Raw genomic sequence first — 21,711 nt, 5'->3', positions numbered from 1 at the left:
TCAGTTTCCTCATCTGGAGAGAGCCAGGTCCCACTGTCAGGATGTCACACTGGGCACTGAAGCACACAGCGAGCTGGTTAGGGAGAGAGGGGCACTCCAGGTGGAGGGGACTGCAGCAAAGGCTTGGAATTAGGAATTATTGCGGATTGCATGAGAAACACCGGTCTCACCTGATGTGTTGCCTGGGTACAGTGATAATACTTCTCTATCGTGCTGAGAATGAAACGAGATAATGCAGGTAGAGCCCTCAGCAGAGACTGGCACATAGCAAACTCAGTCATGATGCTTGTCCTTACAGCTGGTGTCTTATTTTACCCGTGAAGGAAACAGTCTCTGAGAGGTGAGTGGCTGGCCTAGTTACACAGTTATGGGAGTCAAGCAGGATTTGAATCCACATCTTGACTCTAGAGGCCAGGCTCTAACTGACTGTGTTCCATAGAGCCACCCCTTTGCGGGGCCTCTGCTCCTGACCCCAGCTGTCTGCCTGACTCAGCAACTGTGGGTGGCCTTGTTCCCTTGCGTGGGCAGCAGAGCCAGTAAGAAGCTTCCCAGTTCCTTGAAAACCAAATATGGCCAGACCGGGCCCTCTGAGGCCCGACCCCCAGGCTGGGCTTGCTCCTGCCTGCTCATCTGGGCTGTGGGGCCCTATTCCCTATACGACCTCCTGGCTCTGCCCCAGAGGACTCTGGGAGAGCCTCTGTTCAGATCCCCTTCCTCATGGGATCTTGTTGAGCAAGTTACTGAAAGAGAACATGTGAGACCAGTGTCTCATCCATGCTGCAATAATTCCTAACTCCAAGCCTTTGCTCATGCAGCCCCCTCCACCTGGAGTGCTTCTCTCTCTCTTACCAGCTCTTGTGCATTCTCTGGTGCCCAGTGGGAGGTATCAGGAAGACGTACTTCCTGACTGTGTGACCTGGAGGAAGATACCCATCACCCCATCCATCAATCCGTCCCTCCCTCTGTTCCTTCCCTTCTTTCCTTTCTTCCATCCAGTGGGTACCTACCTGTGCCAGCCACTTTATGTATGGTCTCTCCTTGCAGACTAGAAGCCTCTTGAGGATGGCAGACCAGGTGACAGAAGATAATTATTTCAACCACTATCCATGGCCCAAGGCTTGTCTTCGCTATATTCCTGGTGAAGCTCACCTCTGTCTCTCGTTGGGAAGACTGACCCCTAAGAGAGGGGAAGTCCAGAGGTTGCATAGCAGAGAGGAGCAGAGCTGAGACTTGAACCCCGATCTGTTGGACTCCAGAGACAGTACGGCCCAACTCCTAATAGAGGGACAGACCATGGTGAGGGTCAGGTCCTGGGGCGGGGGGGCGGGGACTGGGACCATTTCTCCTTCAATTCTTTCTTTTAACATTTTTTTTTTTTAATTTATTTATTTGACAGAGAGAACACAAGCAGGGGGAGTGGCAGAGGGAGAGGGAGAAGCAGGCTTCCCACTGAGCAAGGAGGCCAATGCGGGACTCAATCCCACCTGAGCCGAAGGCAGATGCTTAACCGACTGAGCCACCCAGTGTCTCTCTCCTTTCAGTTCTTAGCTTCTGAGTAGTCCCCTTAACCCAGAGCCTTTCCGAGGCAGCTGTCCCTCACTTACTGTCCACACACCAGCCCCTTTGTGACTGGACCTGACACTTGCCAGGGTGGCTAAAGAGGATTAATTCTTTCCCTGGGCTCCCCCTTTCTGAGCCTTGAGAGTGCCCATCCCATCTCATAACCTGCAAAGTCCTTCTCAAGGTCACCAGCATCCTCACCTTAGCCCCGCAGGGAGGATCTTCCCCATGGTTCGAATGCGGGAATGGAGGCCTCTGCACTGGTCATATGCCACATCACGGGGTGGCCTTGCTTCGAGGAGCTGAGCATGGAATTAGCTGCTAGATCTTTCTGGAAGCCATGGTATGAAGTGTTTAGAGTGCAGCAGACCCAGCTCTGCCACTTGTTAGCTGTGCAGCCTTGGGAGAGTCACTTCACCTTTCTGAACCTCGTCTTCTCCTCTGACAAATCGGGACAGTGCTAGGCCCCATTTGAGAGAGGCTGGGAGGGTGAAATAAAATAATGCTTAAGAAGCACTTAGCACAGTGCCTGGAACATAGCGGGTGCTCAGACAATGAGGTTATTATTGTGCTAAGTGCCTAACACAGAACATCAGATCAGGAGGGTTAGCCAAGCCGAGGCTCATTTACTAACATTCCTTTGTCATCGCTACTGTGTGCCAAGCACATCCATCAGGGCACCATCCCTGTAACTCAGTGCCATTTTACAGATGAGGTAACTGAGGCTCAGAGAGAGAAAGTGACTTGCCCTAACTCTCTTTGCAATCAGAGGAAGAGTCTGGGTCTGGACTCAGCTCTGGTCTGCTATGCTGGGTTCTCCAGCCTTGCCATGCCAAGGCCCAGAGAGGAAGAGGGAGTTACTCGGGCTCCACAGCAGCTGGGAGCAAGTCAGACCACACTGCAGAGGCCTCTTCCATCCTGGCAGCTCTGCACAGGTCTGGATAATTCTCCAGTTTTAGGATTAAGACGGGAGCTGACGACACAGTCACAGTCCTCAGAAGGGTCCCGGAGTCTGGGCCACAGTCTCAGGCCAGCCAGCAGATCTCAGCTTCCCCAGACACCCCTCGGCCCCCACTCTACCCCCTGACAACCCCTTCCCCACCTCCAGCTTTCCGCATGCTCCCCCTTGTTTTCAATCAGCCGAACCTTCTGCCAAAGAAAACTCGTCAATGCCCGCAAACCAGCCAGCCAGGGAGGAGGCTAGCCTGGAACGCCGGAGGGGGGTCACCAAGCTGTTTGTGAGCGGGCCAGCAGAGAAATGTGAGCAGCTACCTTTTTTGGGGAAAGTCAGAACTCCTGTGGGAAAGGAGCCAGGCTCGGACCTCAGTTTCCCCACGATCACCACCACAGCATTTATAGAGCTAGGAGTAACTCCGGCTGTTGATTCAGCAGCGCTTGGGTGACTGCTGGGTGCCAGGCACTGAGCTGGCCGCTTGGGACACAGCTGGGACAGAGCTAAGCACTGTCCTCGGGGGCTGACTTTCCAGCAGAAGGCAGTCCCTCCGCAAGTCTCCCGATGGGCGAGAGGCAGCTGCCCCGGCCCACAACCCCTGATCAACACGCTTGGTGCTGGACACATTTCAGAACTCAGAATTTGGGAGGCTTTAAAAGGTGACCCCGTGGGGACTGGGCTCACCCTTCTCCAGTCAAATCTATGAATACTGCTGTAGTGAGACGTGTGAGTATTGAGCCGAAGTGGGATCAGTAGAGGTTCTGCCCAGACCCCAGTCCATCCAGGTCAGGTTTTGCCTTCACATGAGTTTTCTTCAAATACCCAGAAAAGCCCTCGGTTGTCTGGACTTTGTGGGCTGTGAGAGTTGAGGACAAGGAATTGAAGCCCTGATTCATCGCCCCATTTCCTCAGACGAGAGAACTGAGACTCAGGGCGGAGGAGTCACATACCCAAGGCCCCTGGAGCAAGCATATGGCGCTGGTGGGTAGGACCGCACATCCCAGCGACTCCAAATTCAGAGCTTGTCACCGGCAGGGACCCTGGGGGGAGAGAAGCCGGGGCTGAGCAGAGAAGGCTCCCGAGCCAAACCTCGGTGGCCTACCAGCCAGTTCTGCCAGGAAGGAGTTAAAAGCATCCTGGGCCTCCGCTGGGCCTCCTCCAGGCCTCCGCAAGGGGCTCCTCCTCACACGGCCTGCCTGTCTGGGGCCTGTTTACCAGGCGGCGCTTGCATCACCGGCTTCGACGTGCAGTGCAAACACACTCACATTCTTGGGTCATGAGAAATGCACAATCGTGATGACATCATGCCCAGAGAGAAGATTCGCGCCAGCCTCCCTCCTGCCCACAGTCAGGGCTGTTTAATTAGCACTCATAACTGGAACTCTTGTCTTCTTGTAAAAACCAACTGGAGAAACTTATGGGTGGGGGTGACGGGGGTTGGAGTGAGTGTGTGTGTGTGTTTTAAGGGATAAAAATAGCCCATCTGGGACTCCTTTTGGGGTATTTGTGAGTATCAATGCACCACTGTTTATATTAAATCTATGTCACCCTGGACATTTTCGTCTGAATTTGGCTTGGAGATGGGACGAGAGAAACCACCCATGTCTTTTTGTTCCCTGTAGTTTTTCCTTTTGGGAGGGAGACACGTAGGCCAAGTAAAAGGGCCCTTGGAGACGATTTAGACCAACGCTCATTATAAAGCCAAGGAAAGGGAGGCCCAGAGAGGGGAGGGCCTTGCCTGAGGTCACACAGCGAGGCTCCAAGTTCCCACACCACTCACAAGCATTTAGCAGCACTGCCCTCAGCCCCCACTTCGGCTTTGTGAGTTGGTTTTTCAGGGTGTGGGGAAGAGAGGTGCCTCTAGCTAGAGCTTTCTGGATGTCTTTGGAGATCAGAGTGAGGCAGTGGTGGTGGTGGTGGTGGTGGTGGAGGTGGCCCGGGAGCAGAGGAGAGAGATTGGGACCACAGGAGACCTCAACCCCACTCCCCTGCACCCCCCACCCTCCCACCCCCCTGCCAAAGGAACCTACCCTGGGCAATCCCAGGCTTCCTTTAGCTCCCTCTTCCTAAGAAGTGCCACCCCCTCACTGGCCTCCTTCTACGATGATTGAAGACTTGTTTCCCACCAAGGGGTGCTCGATTTTTAACCTATGAAAATAGAAGACACCCCCTTAAATTTGACTTTCACATAAAGAACAAAAAATATTTTAGTATAAATATGTCTCCTGCAATATCAGGACATCTGGCAACCCTAATTCCCTTCATCTTTATTGTCACCTTGTGGCAGATACAGTGCCTCCCCGTCAGCCTTCCCTCTCCTTCCTCATTAATTTTGTCTGGGTGGCATTGTGTCCCAGGTGATGAGTCAATCGTGATTAGTCTAACCTAGTCACAACAGTCCTGTTTTCCCGCGCCTTCCCAGACTCCTTTGCAGTCAGGAGTGATCTGGTGGCTTTAAAATATGTCTGTAAATTTTTTTGACACCCTTCTTTTGAAAATGTGGAAACTCATCCCCACCACCTTGAATGTAGGCTAGACATAGTGACTCATTTCAAAGAGTAGCTTCTGAGGGTGGGTCATAAAAACCAGTGTTGCTTCTCCCTGGCTCTCTTAGATTACTCACTCTGGGGGAAACTAGCAGCCATATTGTGAGGACGCGCAACAAGCCTGTGGAGAGGCCCACATGGGAGGAACTAAGTCCTCCTGCTAGTAGCCAGCACCAACATGCCAGGCATGTGAGTGAGACACCTTGAAAGTGGCTTCAGCCCCAGTCGAGCTTTGAATGACTGCAGGGTGGGCTAACATTTTGACTGCAGCATGAGCCAGACATACCTTTGCATGAATTGTATTTTTTAAGATTTTATTTATTTTTAAGGTTTTATTTTTAAGTAATCTCTACACCCAATGTGGGGCTCGAACTTACAACCCCGACATCAAGAGTTGCATACTCTAGGGGTGCCTGGGTGGCTCAGTCGTTAAGCGTCTGCCTTCGGTTCAGGATGTGATCCCAGGGTCCTAGGATTGAGCCCCCCATCAGGCTCCTCCACTGGGAGCCTGCTTCTTCCTCTCCCACTCCCCCTGCTTCTGTTCCCTCTCTCGCTGGTATCTCTCTCTCTGTCAAATAAATAAACAGTCTTAAAAAAAAAAAAAAGAGTTGCATACTCTACTAACTGAGCCAGCCAGGTGCCCCTGTATTAATCATATTTTGAATTTTCTATATTTTATGATGTTTAAGTATCTTTGGAGAGCCTTGCTGGCTGGGAGAAGACTGCCCCTCACGGTTAGGGCTAGCTAATTCCTAGAGACAGTAAACAACCTGTTGGTGAGCCCACCTTTCACATATAAACCAACTAATCCTGAATCCATACCCCCAGCCACCTTCTTACCTAACTCACACACCAAGCCAATATTTCCCTTGCCCTGGATCATTCTAGGGCCAAGTACTAGACAACCAGGGACAGCCCCTGTGCCCCAACGTCCACTGGAATTATCCAAGCTATCCAAACATTACCCTGCCCTGTCCTGCCCTGCTTTTCCCACAGAAACCCCAATGAAGGTGGTGGCCTTGGCCTTCTCTGACTTCTTCCTGCCTCCTGGCTGACAGTGATGCTTTCTGCATGGCACGCTGTGCCTCTTGTTTCTAGGAGGACTGTGAGTAATGTTAAACTTTGCTTTCGGTGGCATTGAACTTTCCATGTCGTCATGTAGTCATCTTGATAAATTAAGACTCAGACACTAATCACCCCTGAGAGATCCTGATCCAGAGCCACCAACTACTCCATCTCTAGCTGACCCGCAGTAACCGAGAGATGGTAAAATATTTACTGCAGTCTTAAGCAACTAGGTTTTGGGTAATAAGTTTCCCAACAATAGGTAACTAACACCAACGGTCATGCGACCTAGTTCTGACTAGTACAACATAAGGGAAAGTATGCTGGGGTGCTTCTAGGAAACTTTCTTCATAAAAGGATCCGAAGGAAGAGGAGAGCTGAGGGGTGTCACCCTCCTTGAACAAGGGTGATACTTAAAGAAGTGACAGCCATCTGGGGACCACGAGGCACTGAAAATAAGGATACAGGAGTGAAAAGATAGAAAGCACCTGTGTCTTTTATTTATTTTTAAAAAGGATTTATTTATTGGGGCAGCTGGGTGGCTCAGTCAGTTAGGCGTCTACCTTCAGCTCAGGTCATGATCCCAGGGTCCTGGGATTGAGCCCCACATCAGGCTCCTGCTCAGTGGGGGGCCTGTTCCCCCCCCCCCCTGCTGCTCCCCCTGCTTTGCTCTCTCTCTGTCAAATAAATAAATACAATCTTTAAAAATAAGATTATTTATTTTGGAGAGAGAGAGAGAGTGCATGCGTGCACGAGTTGGGGGAGGGCCAGAGGGAGAGAAACCCAAGCAGACTCTGTGCTAAGCACTGAGCCCAACCAGGGGCTTGATTTCAGGACCCTGAGATCATGACCTGAGCAGAAATCAAGAGTCGGCTGCTCAACCGACTGAGCCACCCGGGTGCCCCACACTTGTGTCTTATGACATCATAAGCTGGTGGACTAATTCCGCGACCACCTGCATCCAGTTTTGCAGACAAGCAAACGGTCAATGTGCTTATGGTTTAGGCTACTGTATCCTGCAACTTGCAGCTTAATGCCTTCCGAACCAATACAGTCAGCATGCACAACAGCATCTCACTTACCTGGAGTAACTGGTGCAATGATTTCATTTATCTATAGTCTGAAATGAAGCTAAAAGGCCAACCAACCCCCAAAACCAATACCATAATGTCCATACCTAGCACCTTACTCTTAGGTAAGCAGTCCCTGGCCTTCATTCACAGGCTTTTAACTTTTACTTTAGACGCAATTCTTTTTTTTTTTTTTAAAGATTTTATTTATTTATTTGACAGAGAGGCAGCGAGAGAGGAAACACAAGCAGGGGGAGTGGGAGAGGGAGAAACAGGCTTCCTGCTGAGCAGGGAGCCCAATGTGGGGCTCGATCCCAGAATGCTGGGATCATGACCTGAGCCAAAGGCAGATGCTTAACAACTGAGCCACCCAGATGCCCCACAGACACAATTCTTTTTTTTTTTTTTAAAGATTTTATTTATTTATGTGACAGAGAGACAGCAAGCAAGAGAGGGAACACAGCAGGGGGAGTGGGAGAGGAAGCAGCAGGCTCCCAGCGGAGGAGCCGGATGTGGGACTCGATCCCGGAACGCCGGGATCACGCCCTGAGCCGAAGGCAGACGCTTAACGACTGAGCCACCCAGATGCCCCACAGACACAATTCTAACAAGCATTCCTAAGTATCTTCCCAGGCAGAGTAGCTTAGAAATCAAATTCAGTTCAATAATCAATCATTTGCTCTTGAACAAAGCACTGGGAGGTATCCATAAGTGAGTTGTAAGAGAGCACAACACAATCTGATTGGTCAAGCAACTTGGGCTGTAGAGACCAGAGCAAGCCTGAAAAAAGGAAAAGACAAAAGTTGCTAGTGAATGCCAATTTATTCAGAAAATATATATTTCAAAGTATTTTTTCCATGGAAAATTCCATTAACAGGACAAATCACTCTAACTCTTCTTAATCGTTGCTAGTACTGGTTTCCAAAATACCCAAAATACTTGTATGCTCTAACTTCCTGAATCCCTTAGAAGTTTTCACAAGTAGAATCCTGTGCCAGGCCTGGATCTGAGTTCAGAGGAGATGCAGAAGGAGGCAATTCTATGCACAGTTACTCTGCCTATGTAGACGGGAATCCACAGCCCAGGAATAGCCCAGAGTGACGTAGAAAACTAGTGGCAGAGGGAGGACTAGAACCCAGAACTCTGAATTTTCCTCTCTCCAGGCAGTGAGGGAGGGAGCACCAGTTCCCTCGAACCACCCAGACATTTCCTCTCGTGAGGAGGAGGGTCCTTGCCCCATGCTGCAAGGGTCCCCCACCCTGGGTCAGGAAGCTCTGCCTGCCCAGGATTTCCTGTGTGCGGGAAAGAAACAGAATGGGCAGATAAATCCTCCGACGCTTATTTTCAAGTGCATGAGCCCTCTCCCTGGCCTCGGTGCCCTGGCCAAGAGGACCAATCCATTGACACGTTTTGTGTGTTTCTAAAAGTAATTTAAAAGGATGACTGTGCACCCATGAAGCCCAGGGCTGGACACGAGAGCGGAGGAGAGCATCGGTCATTGTGCCTATGCTTGGGGGGCTGCCTTGGTTTGGGTCGCCCCAGAAGCAAACCCTAAGACAGATATCTAAATGTCAATCATCTGTCTGGGAAGTGGAATCCCTGCCGGAGAGTGGGGAGGTGAGACAGGGAATGGAAGTCAGCCAGTAAGGGAAGCATTATCAAGGTGTTACTGGGGTGGACGGCCAGAGCTCAGCCCTGCTAGGGGCCTCTCAGAGACAGCGTCGGGCCTACCTCAGTCATCCCAACCAAAGGGTTAGGGAGCTGTTGGGTCTATCCACAATTTTCTTTTTTCTTTTTCTTTTCTTTTTTAAAAGATCTTATTTGACAGAGAAAGAGAGAGAGAGCACAAGCAGGGAGAGCAACAGGCAGAGAGGCAAGCAGACTCCCCAGTGAGCAGGGAACTCGACGCGGGGCTCGATCCCGGGACCTTGGGATTGTGACCCACGCTGAAGGCGGACGCTCAACCGACGGAGCCACCCAGGCGCCCCATCCACCAATTTTCCACCCTCTGCTGGTCAAGGGCTCTTCTGGGGCGCCATGCCTTGCCACTTCCAGCTTACCCGCGGGTAAGCACACGGGGGATCCTGAGGCTAGACTCACGCTGTCAGGCAGAGTCCCAGGAGTCCCAGTGAGCCCCTTGTGGTGGGTAGAGGTGATTGTCAGTGGGACATGGGCAGTGTCTGTTCCAGGAGCGGACCACTAATTGGTTTTACATTCGCAGGAAAAGGCGGACACAGGCCCAGGAGATGTGTCTCCCCCTCCCCGGGGGAGGATGTGAAGGGTGTGTGCACCGCAACAGCAGGGGCTTTTCCCTGTCTGGGCCTCTGTCACCCCTTCTTCTCGTGTTGGGGAGCCACTCTTCTGTGACAGCTCGTGTACCCATGTCTTCCCCTTTGACACTCAGCTGGACCACATTTCCCAGCCTCCCTTGTAGTTAGGAGGAGCTGTGTGCAGATCGATGAAATGGGAGCAGAAGGGGTGTGTGCTTCCTCCAGACTTGGGGAAAAAAAACAAAAACCCTCCACGTACTGGGCTTTTTCTTACTTTCGCCGCATGGGCAAAGGCCACGGGCAGGAAAGAGGAACCCAAAGCAAGTTAGTGCGACTGGAGGTAACAAGCGAGGGAGAGTGGCATGAGAGGAAGTTGCATGATCCTGATACAAGATTCATGGGTTCGTGGGAGTATTTGATGCGTTTGGGCCAGACACAGCCTTGGCACCCTCCCCTGTCTACCTGGGGCAAAGCATCAGTTTAAGAAACCAGATTGTAACCAGGAGGGGCTGGACCTAGAGACTCAGAATTTGTGAAGTGTGGCTTGGATAGTCGTGGAGTGCCGTGGGCCCCATGCCTGGAGTCCTCTGTCCCAGAGTCAGGCCCCCCTGCCCCTCCCAGTGGAAGAAGGGCTTTTCTGTGTCCCAGTCACAGCCCAGCCTCACCTCAGAGGATCATTCCCAGGTCACCTTGCCCGAGTTTGGTGAGTCTTGAAATCAGGTGGCCCAGACCCTCTCTTGGGCTGAGTTCCTCTCATCCTACACCAATGGCTCTCCAATATCAGAGCCGCAGGCTCGTCTAGTGGGCTAGCCTGGGAACCTTACCACACTGTTTTGTTAAACCTCAAGGAACTGACCTAACTAATGAAGTGTTGGGGCCAGAGCTGCTTGCCTGACCTCCGGGGCTGCTTTGCGCCTGCCCCACCCCCTCCCCCAGAGCAGTGTCCTCTCGGGAAATGCAGCTGACCCAGCTGCATCCGTGGGAAGGCCTGGCCCCCACACCTCACCCTCCTAGCCCTGCAGAGGCCTCAGGAAATGACCCTCTTAGCAGCCACGAGCTGCGATCCAGAGGACAATGACAGAGGGACGGAAGCCTGTTTGTCTCAGCTAACTTGTCCCCTTGGGTGGATGCCAGCTGCTGGAAACACAAAACTGAAGATTCAGTGGGAAAATATATTTTTTAAGAAAACAAACAACCCTGTGGGCTTTAGCCAACTTCTGAAGCTCCGAGGGGTTTTGTTTTCTTTAATTGTGCGTGTGTGTGAGTTTAAAACATAGATAAGGTCAGAGAATCAAAGAATCTAAGGTTTGGAAGATCCGCTGTCCCACCCAAGCTGCAGGCCCCCCCGTGGCATCTGTCTTTATGTGGCGGGGGCCCCACCTCTCCACACCACTGTTCATCACATCACTTGGCTCTGGCCATTGTCCCCACCCCCCCCTTACCTCCTAGAAGCCCAAGAGCTCTTCTCAAACCCCTTCTGGGGCTCTGCAGGCCAGCCCTGTCCCCGCTCAGATGTCTCCTAGGGGCTTCCTAGCCACCCTCTCTGAAACTCACCTCTCAATTGTTCTCTCTCAAAACACTCATCGTGGCATTTAACCCCTTCTGGACCGATCTGGCTTGTTTACATGTGCCCGGTGCATAGTAGACACTCAGTAAATGTTTGTTGACTGACCGAATGTTTTTCAGTGTAGACGCACTCAGGTCAGAGCTGGCTCAGAGGATCCGGTTTTTACTGAATTGCCACAAACATCATTATTGGCTACAAACCGTGTGCCAGGGCCAGGAGGTAAATCAGCCAGGAACTCCGCTCATTCACTCATTCATTTGGAGGGTAGAATTCTGAGTAGGTAGTGATTCGGTTGGTGGGGGTGGGGGGGGGGTGCGGTGCAGAGAACAGCAAGAAAGCTTCATGGAAGAGAGGATTTGATGTGGGTTTTCCATCAAAAGAGAAGCCAGATGGGATGGAGGACTGTCCAACTTGAAGGAACTGTCTGGCTTGGAAAGTGTGAACAAGAATGTGTTTAGAAAAGGAAGAGAGCCATGGAGTGTGGAATTTAATTTATTCCCACTTTGGACTGCCAGGGAAGGCAGAGACGTGGTGTTATCTGGGGCTGCAGCAGGGGCACTCCACCTTATTTGCTGAAACAATGGAGGGATGAATGTGAAGGGCTGAGGTGGGGTTGGGGTGAAGCTGTCCTGTTGCCTGGAGGCCTTGAAGGGCGTGCTAAGCAGTCTGGGTTTTCTTCTAGAGGCAACAGGGTGAAAGAAAAATGGTGATTTGAGAAGCCTGTTTTAAGATCCTGGATGTCACTGGCCCCGGAATTCCAGGTCTCCTGTGATGCAGACCACCACGAGATGCTTCTGGAAAATACAGCGGCCTGGGACCCATCCTGGGAGAGTCTGGTTTTCTGTAAGTTGGAGTTGGGGCCTGGTTACCTGCATTTTTACAGCTTTTCCAAACGTTCTCATCATTTGCCAGGTTTGGTGATCACGGAGGCTCCGAGAGGCGAAGGCAGCCAGACTGGGGCAGAGGCACAGGGGGGGCATTTGAACCAGGTCCATGTGGCCCTCCGTTTACTCGCTTCATCATCAGCCTCCCACTGGACTAGCTCATTTCTCCAGTTTTCTTTTCCTCTGGATGCAAGCATCTGGGCCAGGGCTGAGGCTGCCGGCCCGGTTCTCCCTTCCCCTCCCCACCCCCAGCCTCAAAGGTCAGGTACCTCCCAGCCTCCCGCGGGCATGTCCATTTATGGCTCTGTTGTTCCAAAATGTGGCCAAATTTATAAACTCCCCCTTCCCGGAGACACGAAACAATTTGCGCAGAGTCCAGCGTGGGGGCAGAGCTGGGAGCTTTGTCCGGGGCCTGGACTCCAGCCCGGGCCCAAGCCCAACGAGCTCTGGCGTTGGACGGGCCCCAGTCCCTCCCTGGGCCTCAGTTTCTCCACCTACAGAGCAAAGGAACTGGACTAGATCATTCCTGAAGTCCTTCTTGAGTTTAGACACATCCAATTTACTGCTTACAGATGCCAATTTCCCTAATCCGTGGGCCCAATCCTTGTAAAAGGGCTGGAGGATGGACTGCAGCCTCTATGCTCTTTTGCGTTGCTTCTTTTCTTTCTTGCTGGCTTGCTTGGTTATTTTAATTTAAAAAATTACCCAAGGAGGGGCTCCTGGGTGGCACAGCGGTTGGGCGTCTGCCTTCGGCTCAGGGCGTGATCCCGGCGTTCCGGGATCGAGCCCCACATCGGGCTCCTCCGCTATGAGCCTGCTTCTTCCTCTCCCACTCCCCCTGCTTGTGTTCCCTCTCTCGCTGGCTGTCTCTATCTCTGTCAAATAAATAAATAAAATCTTTTTATTAAAAAATTACCCAAGGAACCCATTTCCACGGCAAAATAAAAGTCTCCCTCACCCCCCATTCCTATGCTCCTCCTCAGAAATATCAATTGTCAAAAGTTTGGAGTGGTGCTTGGAAGACAGGATTTTCTGCTTTTATTTATACATGTATTCGTGTTCATATGGGAGGGTTTTAATGACATTTATTTCTTGCCTACATGAGAATTGTGCAGTTGGGCATCTCACTCTTTTTTACTTAATGTCTTATATCCCTCTTGCTATATCAACTTCTTTTTAAAAAAAAAAACAGTTTGAGGCATAATTTACATACTATAAAATTCACCTGTTGTGAGAGTATATCAATGACTTTTGCTAATGTCTAAGGCCATGACATTTGGTAATGAGCTCTCTGTCACTGGAGGTACGCAAGTGGAGCCTGGCCAGCCATTTGGCAGGGCCTATAAAGGAGCTCTCAAAATCTGACCGGAAACTGGGCTCTGTGGCTTCTGAGCAGCAGTTTGGCTAAGGCGTTAAGAACATGGGCTTAGCTGGCGGGGGCCACTAGTTCAAACCCCAGCTCTGCCTTTTCTTGGTCTCTTCCTTCCAGGCTCCAGGTAACCAGGATTCTGACTCCTATCATCACAGATGTATCCTGTCCATTCGAGAACTTCATACAAATGTCATCACACAGAACATTTGTATCTGGCTTATTTCATTCAACATTATGTTCAGGAATTCCTGAGTTTTTTTTTTTTTTTTTTTCAATCTCCCTCCATCCAGTAGGAGACATTCACCAACATTCGGTCTTTCATTAATTTCTTCCATCATTGAGTCACTCATTCAACAAATATTTCTTGATCCCTTCCTGTGTGGGGAGGGCTGGCCAAACACAGTAACCCATGGCAAAGACTGGTGAACTCTGAGTCTCCCAGGATGTTCTGATTCCAGACTATTTTGGCTCCAGATTACGATGGTGACAGCCTTCCTCTGAACTACCCCAGTATCAGGTAGAAACCCCAGTAGAGGCCACCCAGCTTGGTGGGGAGGGGCTCAGGCTCTGGCACCATACACGCGTACGTAGTAGGTGCTTAGTACACGGTGGCTATGACTGTTTCCTTGGCACGGAAGCATTGTGAGGAGCAGAGCCTCCCCTTTTGCCAGTCCTTCACTGGCCCTAAAAGGTGGGTACCGTTACCATCTGTATTTTACCAATGAGGAAAGGATGTTCAGAGAGGTGAGGTGACTCTCTTGGGATTGCACAGCTCGTGAGTGGCTGAGCCAGGATTCAAACCCAGACCTGCTGAGTATCTAGTGAGCTTTCACCTCTCCTATGGGGAGTCAGCTGACTCTTCCTCGCCCTTCCTTTAACCCAGAATCGCTCTGGACAAAGGTTGTGCACTTTGCCATTTCTTGTTGTCTTTCTTCCACTTTGGCGGGGGGGGGGGGGCGGTCAACCCAGGCTGTTTTCCTGGCTTTGGATTTTGTCTGTTTCAGCTTAAAAATCATAGTGGAGGGGGTGGGGAGAAGCACACCTCACCAGCACCAAGTCCTGCCCCTGTCCAGTGCCCTGGGCCTGGGTTCTAGATGCTCTCACTGCAGTTTGTCCCCCTTCATCCTGCTTCCTGGGGACTGTCCACCTTAGGGCCCTCCTGGACCTCACTCGAAGGTTCTATCAAGTGATCCCTAATGGCAGCATTTTCCTAAGCGATCAGCACGAGATTATACATCTGGGCTAGTTGTTACCAACGTCCTGACTCACCGGGCTCAGTTTGTTCCTGTGAGTGAATGAGCCTTTCATTTTAACTGCCAGCTGTTAAAGGGCCATGCACCCATTTTTTCCAACCATGTAAAATCTATTAGAGAAGGGAAAATGTGGTTCAAAGAAGTAGTTAAGTTTTCTCCGTGGGAGCACATTTTCCAGGGAAGAAAATATGTCAATCTTATGATATAATCGAGTGGCTTTCAAAAAATATTTTTTCAGCACATGAACCCTTGAGCAGAGGCTACTTAAGTTGAAGCTCGATGTACAAATGCTAAAAATGGAGCTTCTGTGACAGGAGGAGGGAGGGTGGGGTCGCTGAGTGGTGCAGGCTCCCTCTCGCTCCCTAGCCACTCACTCCTCTGTGAAACTTGCCACTGGGTGTGGAACCCAGTTTGAGAACCTCTGAGAGTACCCTGGCCCAGGAGTTGAACCCTGGGTCTGAGCTCCAGGGTCATCCTTTACTAGCGTGTGACCTCAGAAAAGGGAGTGGGCTTCTCTGGACTCAGTTTTCCCGTCTGGGAAATAGCACAGTTGTAACTAAATATAAACTGCTTTCTAGTTCCAAGATTCTGTGTTCCTGGGGAAAATATAGTTGAAGCCGTAAACTGTTGGAATTACAGACTTTTGGAAAAAAGAAACAAAGTGCTCTTGTTCGAGGACATCTGGTAACAAACCAATGGCTATAAAAGTGTTTTCTAAGTAGTACTGTGGGCCTCCTTGCATGAATTGATAGAAAAAGACCAAGACGTTCATTGACTTCATTATTAGAAAGTAGGTTAACTCTCGCTGGCTGTCTCTATCTCTGTCGAATAAATAAATAAAATCTTAAAAAAAAAAAAGTAGGTTAAGTCAAATCATCAGGCTGTACAGCTTAAACTTACACGGCGCTGTATGTCAATTACAACTCCATAAAACTGGAAAAAATGGGGATAATAGTAAAGTGTCAAAAAAAGTACTACCCAGGATAATCACTCCCACAAATCACTGCAAAAAGTCACCCATGTATTACCATATGTGGCAGGGGGAACACTCTAGAAAAAAAAAAAAGAAGAAAGTAGGCTAAAGCGGTCCCCTGTTATCCCATCTGTGTAATTGATTTGTCAGTAACCCTTTCTCTCATGCTCATTATATGAAATGTACTGAATATAATGAAAAGTACTTTGTAATGAAAAGCCAATGACATTACTATAGGCAGTTACTGAACACTAATGCAGACAATTTCAAAAAAATCAAACATTCACATGCAGCTGGGATAACCGACTGTTCCACTTTGCTTGGATGGAGTGGTCTCTTGGGACAGGGCTCTTGGTGCTAACACCAGAAAAATCTCAGGCCAACTGGGGTGAGTTGGTCACCCACCTGGCATAACAGAGCAGTTACCACATGCTAGACGCTGTTCCAGACATTTTTCACATATTAACTTTTTCAGTCTGCATCACAACCCTCTAAGGGAGGTACTATTATGATCTCTATCTTACAGGTCCTCGGGAGGAAACTACAGCTCAAAGAGGTAAGGGGCTTTTCCAAGGCCACACAACTGGTTGGAGGCGGAGCCAGATTGAAAACCCACCCAATATGGCTCTGAGGCCTGTAATTGCTAACATCACATCGTCTTGCTCCTAGAAATTGTGTCTTTGGTGAATCACAGAGCTGTGGCCAGTGTGCGACCAAGGCCAGCCAGGCACTCGGGAGACCCAGGCCTGGCTCTCTGTGTAATTTTTTTCTTTTTTTAGTTTTTTTTGTTTTAGGGTTTTTTTGGTTTTTTTTTTTTTTTTCATTTGAGAGAGAGAGAGAGAGAGCACAAGCAGGCAGAGCAGCAGGCAGAGGGAGAGGGAGAAGCAGGCTCCCCACTGAGCAGAGAGCCCGACGTGGGGCTCCTTCCCAGGAACCCGGGATCATGACCTGAGCCGAAGGCAGACACTTAACCGACTGAGCCACCCAGATGCCCCTCTCTGTGTAATATTGAGGAACTACCAGCTTGTTTGGATCCTGGCTTCCAGCTTGGTGAAATAAGGCGGCTGGTCTGGAACGATTTTTTTAAGCAGTAGAACTTGTCAGACAGTCAGGACCCCAATATATAAAACAGACCGTCGTCACAAAATTTATGTCGTCAGCATTTAGCTAGAAAATCTTCGCGGTGTACAGAATTCCTGAGACTCTGCTCCATAGCCTGAGGCTTCCAGAAGCAGAGTGTGAAAACGTGTGGTTTAATTGCTCTCTAAGGACCTTTGGGGCTTTAAAATTAAATCCAACATTTACAAACATTTCATTTGTTCATCCCACAAAAATGTTTGAACTGCGTAAGATTTGCCAGGCGCTGGTCCAGGCACTGGGGCATCAGAGATGAGCCAGGCCAGGATCTTTCCACCCTGGCACTATTGGTATCTGGGGCCGGCTGATTCTTTGTCTCGTCTTGTGCCTTGCAGAATGTTTAGCAGCGTTCCTGGTATTCACTCGCTAAACGCCAGGAGCTCCTGCCCAGTGTGACAGCTCCGAATGACTTCAGACGTTGCCAAATTGACCGTGGGGGGTAAAAATCAACCCTGGTTAAGAATTACTGAGCTAAACTTATGAATATCTCTCATCTCATGAGCTTATGTTCCCTGGGGAGAGACAGACAACAAACATTTCTTTTTCAAAAATATATGTGATTAAAGGAAAATGGGGTGAAGTGAGACAGCTATTACTGGGGGACAGTTAGGTGGGCAGGGAAGGTGTCTCTGAGAGGATGATATTTGCTCTACAACAGGAATGTCCAGCAGGAAGAGCCAGTCATGCAAAGATCTGAAAAAAGAGTGCTTCGGTCAGAGGAAGCACTGAGAGCAAAGGCTGAGAGACTAGACAAAACTTGGCTTGATTAAGGTACAGAGTGAAGGCCAGTGTGCTAGGAACATCGAGAGGTGAGCTGAGGGGGTGTGGAAGGCAGGTAGAAATGGGAAGGATCAGATCATTGAGGGCCTCATAGGCCAGGGGAAGGAGGCTATTTTTAAATAATTTTTTTAAAAGATTTTATTTATTTATTTGACAGAGAGAGACAGCCAGCGAGAGAAAGAACACAAGCAGGGGGAGTGGGAGAGGAAGATGCAGGATCCTAGCAGAGAAGCCTGATGTGGGGTTCAATCCCATAATGCCGGGATCACGCCCTGAGCCAAAGGCAGACGCTTAACGACTGCGCCACCCAGGCGCCCCAGGAGGCTCTTTTTAATTACGAGCATCTGCTATGTGCTCCTGGGCTAGGTGCTGGGGATACAAATGTGAATAAGATAGTGGGCCCACAGAGGATGATATAGTTAATTCTCTCTGGGGTGAGTCTAGGCAGGCTTCAGGGTGAGATGACATTGGAGTTCATTTGAAGGATGACCAAGAACCCATTATGTGGAGAAAAGGGAGAAGCGGCAATTGTTTCCCACACACTATGCTTGTGATTCTCTCTATGCAAGTAGTTAAATTGCTGACTCCTGGGTCCTATCCCTAGGGATGGTAGGGCCCCAGAATCTGTATTTAACACAGCATTGTCATGATTCTGATACAGGGGGGGACCTCACTTTGCGAATACTGCTCCATGGCTTTCTTGTCACTTTTCTGGTGCTCAGTGGAATATGAATGTCTCGGCAAGTCTTATTCCAGTTGGAAAGCATTGCCTGGCTTGTTGTATTCCAGGACCCAGGGATGGAAGAGAAAGGCAGAAGGAGCTAGTCTCTGCCTCTCTATGTTCCCAGTTCTCCCTTCTCTTGTATGAGGAACTCAGAGGGGATAAATGACGCCCCCCCAAGCTGTACAGCTTAGAAGAGGCCCACCTGGACACTGACTTCAGGCCTATGGGCCCTGAGTCCAGCTCTCTTTCCCCTTCCCAGCTATACTCAGGCTGTTCTTCCCCGGAGATCCCTGCACACGCCATCCAGGAAGCCAGCGTCCACCGATTTGGAGGTCAGCTCTGACTCACCGCAGAGGGAGCCACATGAAGCCGAGCGGGCCAGCTGCCACGAGACTGGGGAGGAAGATGTACACGGCTGCTCCACGCAGAGCTCGGAGCGCGCAAGTGCCCCAAACGCCGGGGTTTTCCTGCCAACGGACACACATGGAGATGGAGGGAAAAAATCCCACAAAAATGTTCAGACCACAGGAAATATGTTGGCAACTCTCAGAGGTATAGACAGGGGTTCTTGCAAGAACAGGCTGGTATGAGGCAGGCGCCAGAGATGAGAGTGGGCCTGACGGCCGGGAGCGTGACTAACAGCCCGCCTTCCCTGAAGTCCAGCCTTCTGTCCGTGCTGAGCTGGGTGTCTATGCAGCCGCCACCGCACCAGAGCTGGAGTTGGAGCTGGAGCTGAAGAAGTGGGTGATAAGCATGTAGCTGTGTAAGCTTGCAGTCACACAAGTGTGTGATTGTGTAAGTGACTAAGCAGGTCAAAGGGCAACCCCGGAGGAGGGCAAGCAGATCAGTGAGTAAGTGTGCAATTGGGTTAGCACACAAGAGTGCAAGCATGTTAGAGGTCCACGTGCAAGGAGACAAGCGTGTGGCACGTAAGGAGGTGAACATGTGAGCTGGGAAGTGGGTAAGAATGTAATCGAGCAGCTAGGTCAGGGAGGAAGCTTATACTTGTGTGGGCAGGAAGTTTGTAAATACGTAAACATGAGCGAGTAGGCAATCTCTTACGTGGATTAGCGTGTACGCGGGTGAATGGGGAAGCACGTGAAATGTGGAAGCTTGCTGCTGGAGGTGAGTCGTGCAGCTTCCACACACTGTACTGATGCATACTGAGCTGTTTTCGGAATTTCAACCAGATCGTGGTTTTGGCCTGTAATATGGTGACATGACAACATCTAAGACCCATTCTAGATTGCTCTCAGCACCAAATAGCCTTGGGTCATTTGGGACATTATTGTTACTTACAACACTGTCAGTGTTGCTGTAGGGCTGGTTCCCCAAAGTGGCCTTAGGTGTCCATGAAGTGATTTCGGGAGGTACAAAGATAAACACTTCTTTCCCTATCAATCATTACATGCATCTTATAGGAAAATTTAAAACTGGCCCTCCGGATGCATGAGATCATCATACCTATTGTTTCTTAGAATGAGTTAAAATTGGTAGTACATGTTGGGCTTTAAAAACTCGAATTGACCTATAGCTGGGGCCCATATAGACACCTTGAGTTGCAGGTAGTAGTAGCAGGAGCCAAGTCCTGGGCCATAATGGCTTCCATTCCACAACCAGGGCATCTTTCCATCATGGCAGCAGCAAAATCCTGTGTGTCCTTGCTTTCCACCCAGTGGCATAGGGAGACCTGGGCCCAGCCGTGTCTGCTCATCCCCACCGCTGCCAGAAGGTCCTCAATGACAGCAGGTGACCCAGAATAGCACTTCTCCTCGACATATGGCAGCAATAGGGATGGAGCGGGAGCCTCAGCATCACCAGGAGAATGAAGCAGTTGATAACAGCTTTGCGAGGGCTCAGAAAATTAAGCTGCCATGAGAACTCAAGCCCAGAGAACCAGGCCAGAACTTACACCTCAACAGGGAGATCGATAAAATACAAGATTTCCGTAGGATCAAGAGCCTCCTAATGTAATTACCAAAATGTTCAGGATGCAATAAAAAAATCATCTGTTACTGAGAACTAGGAAAACCACAATTTGAATGAGAGAAGAAATCATAAGAATGCTTCAACAATAACTACAAATTCTTTTGAAACAATTGTAAAGACAGAAAACCTCCATGAAGAAATCGAAGTTATAAAAAGAACCAAGTGGTGTTTATAGAACTAAAAAGTACAGTAACTGAAGTAAGAACCTTGCTTGATGGGTTCTCATTAGTGGAGTGGAGATGACCGAGAACTGAATTGTGAACTTGAAGACAGGACTATAGAACCACTCAGTCTGCACGACAGAGAGACAAAAGACGGAAAATATGTAAGAGACACATCTGATAAAGGACCCATGCACAATATGCAAAGAGCACTTAAAACTCAACAATAAGAAGATAAAGAACTTGATTAAAAAATGGGCCAAAGATTTAGCAGATACCTCACCGAAGAAGGTAGAAAGATGGCTAATCAGCATGTGAAAAGATGCTCCACATGATAAGTTCACATTTAATGCAAATTAACACAACAATTAGATACCACAACACACCCATCAGAATGTCCAAACAACATCAAATGCTGGTGAGGATGTGGAGCAACAGAAACTTTCATTCATTGCTGATGGGAATGCAAAATGGTACAACCACTTTGGAAGACATCTCAGCAGTTTCTTACAAAACTGAACGTGCTCTTACCATACAATCCAACAATCATGCTTCTAGTTTTACCAAGAGAAGTTGTAAAGTTATGTTCATACAAAAACCTACACATGAATTTTTATAGCAGCTTTATTTATAATTGCCAAAAATTGGAAAGAATCAAAGTATCTTTTGGTGGGGAATGGATAAGTCAACTGTGGTACATCCAGACAAAGAAATATTATTCACCACTAAAAAGAAAGGAGCTATCAAGCCATGAAAAGACATGGAAAAACCTTAAATGCATAGTATTAGGTGAAAGAGGTCAATCTGAAAAGCTTACATACTGTATGATTCCAACTGTAGACATTCTGAAAAAGGCAAAATTTATGCAGTCAGTAAATGATCTGTCATTGCCAGGGGTTGGGGGTAGGGAGGGATGAATATGGAGGGCACAAAGGATACATGTCATTACACATTTGTCTAATCCCATAGAATATATAAAACCCTATATAAATTCTAAGATAACTATGGACTTCAGGTGATAATGGTGTGTCTCTGTAGGGTCATTAGTTATAACAAATGTACCTCTCTGGTGAGGGATGTTGATAATGGGAGAGGCTATGTATGTGTGGGGGCCATGGCATATATAGAAAATCTATGTACCTTTATCTCAGTTTCGCGTTGAACCTAAAACTCCTCTAATTTTTTTAAAGCACTTTTTTTTTTTAAAGATTTTATTTATTTATTCGACAGAGATAGAGACAGCCAGTGAGAGAGGGAACACAAGCAGGGGGAGTGGGAGAGGAAGAAGCAGGCTCATAGCCAAAGAGCCTGATGGGGGGCTCGATCCCAGATCGCTGGGATCATGCCCTGAGCCGAAGGCAGACGCTTAACCGCTGTGCCACCCAGGCACCCCTCTAATTTTTTTTTT

The sequence above is a fragment of the Ursus arctos genome, unplaced genomic scaffold, assembly GCF_023065955.2.
Source record: "Ursus arctos isolate Adak ecotype North America unplaced genomic scaffold, UrsArc2.0 scaffold_65, whole genome shotgun sequence".
NCBI classification, from domain to species: domain Eukaryota; kingdom Metazoa; phylum Chordata; class Mammalia; order Carnivora; family Ursidae; genus Ursus; species Ursus arctos.
The sequence above is the reverse complement of the archived record's forward strand: the minus strand, read 5'-3'. Positions refer to the sequence as shown.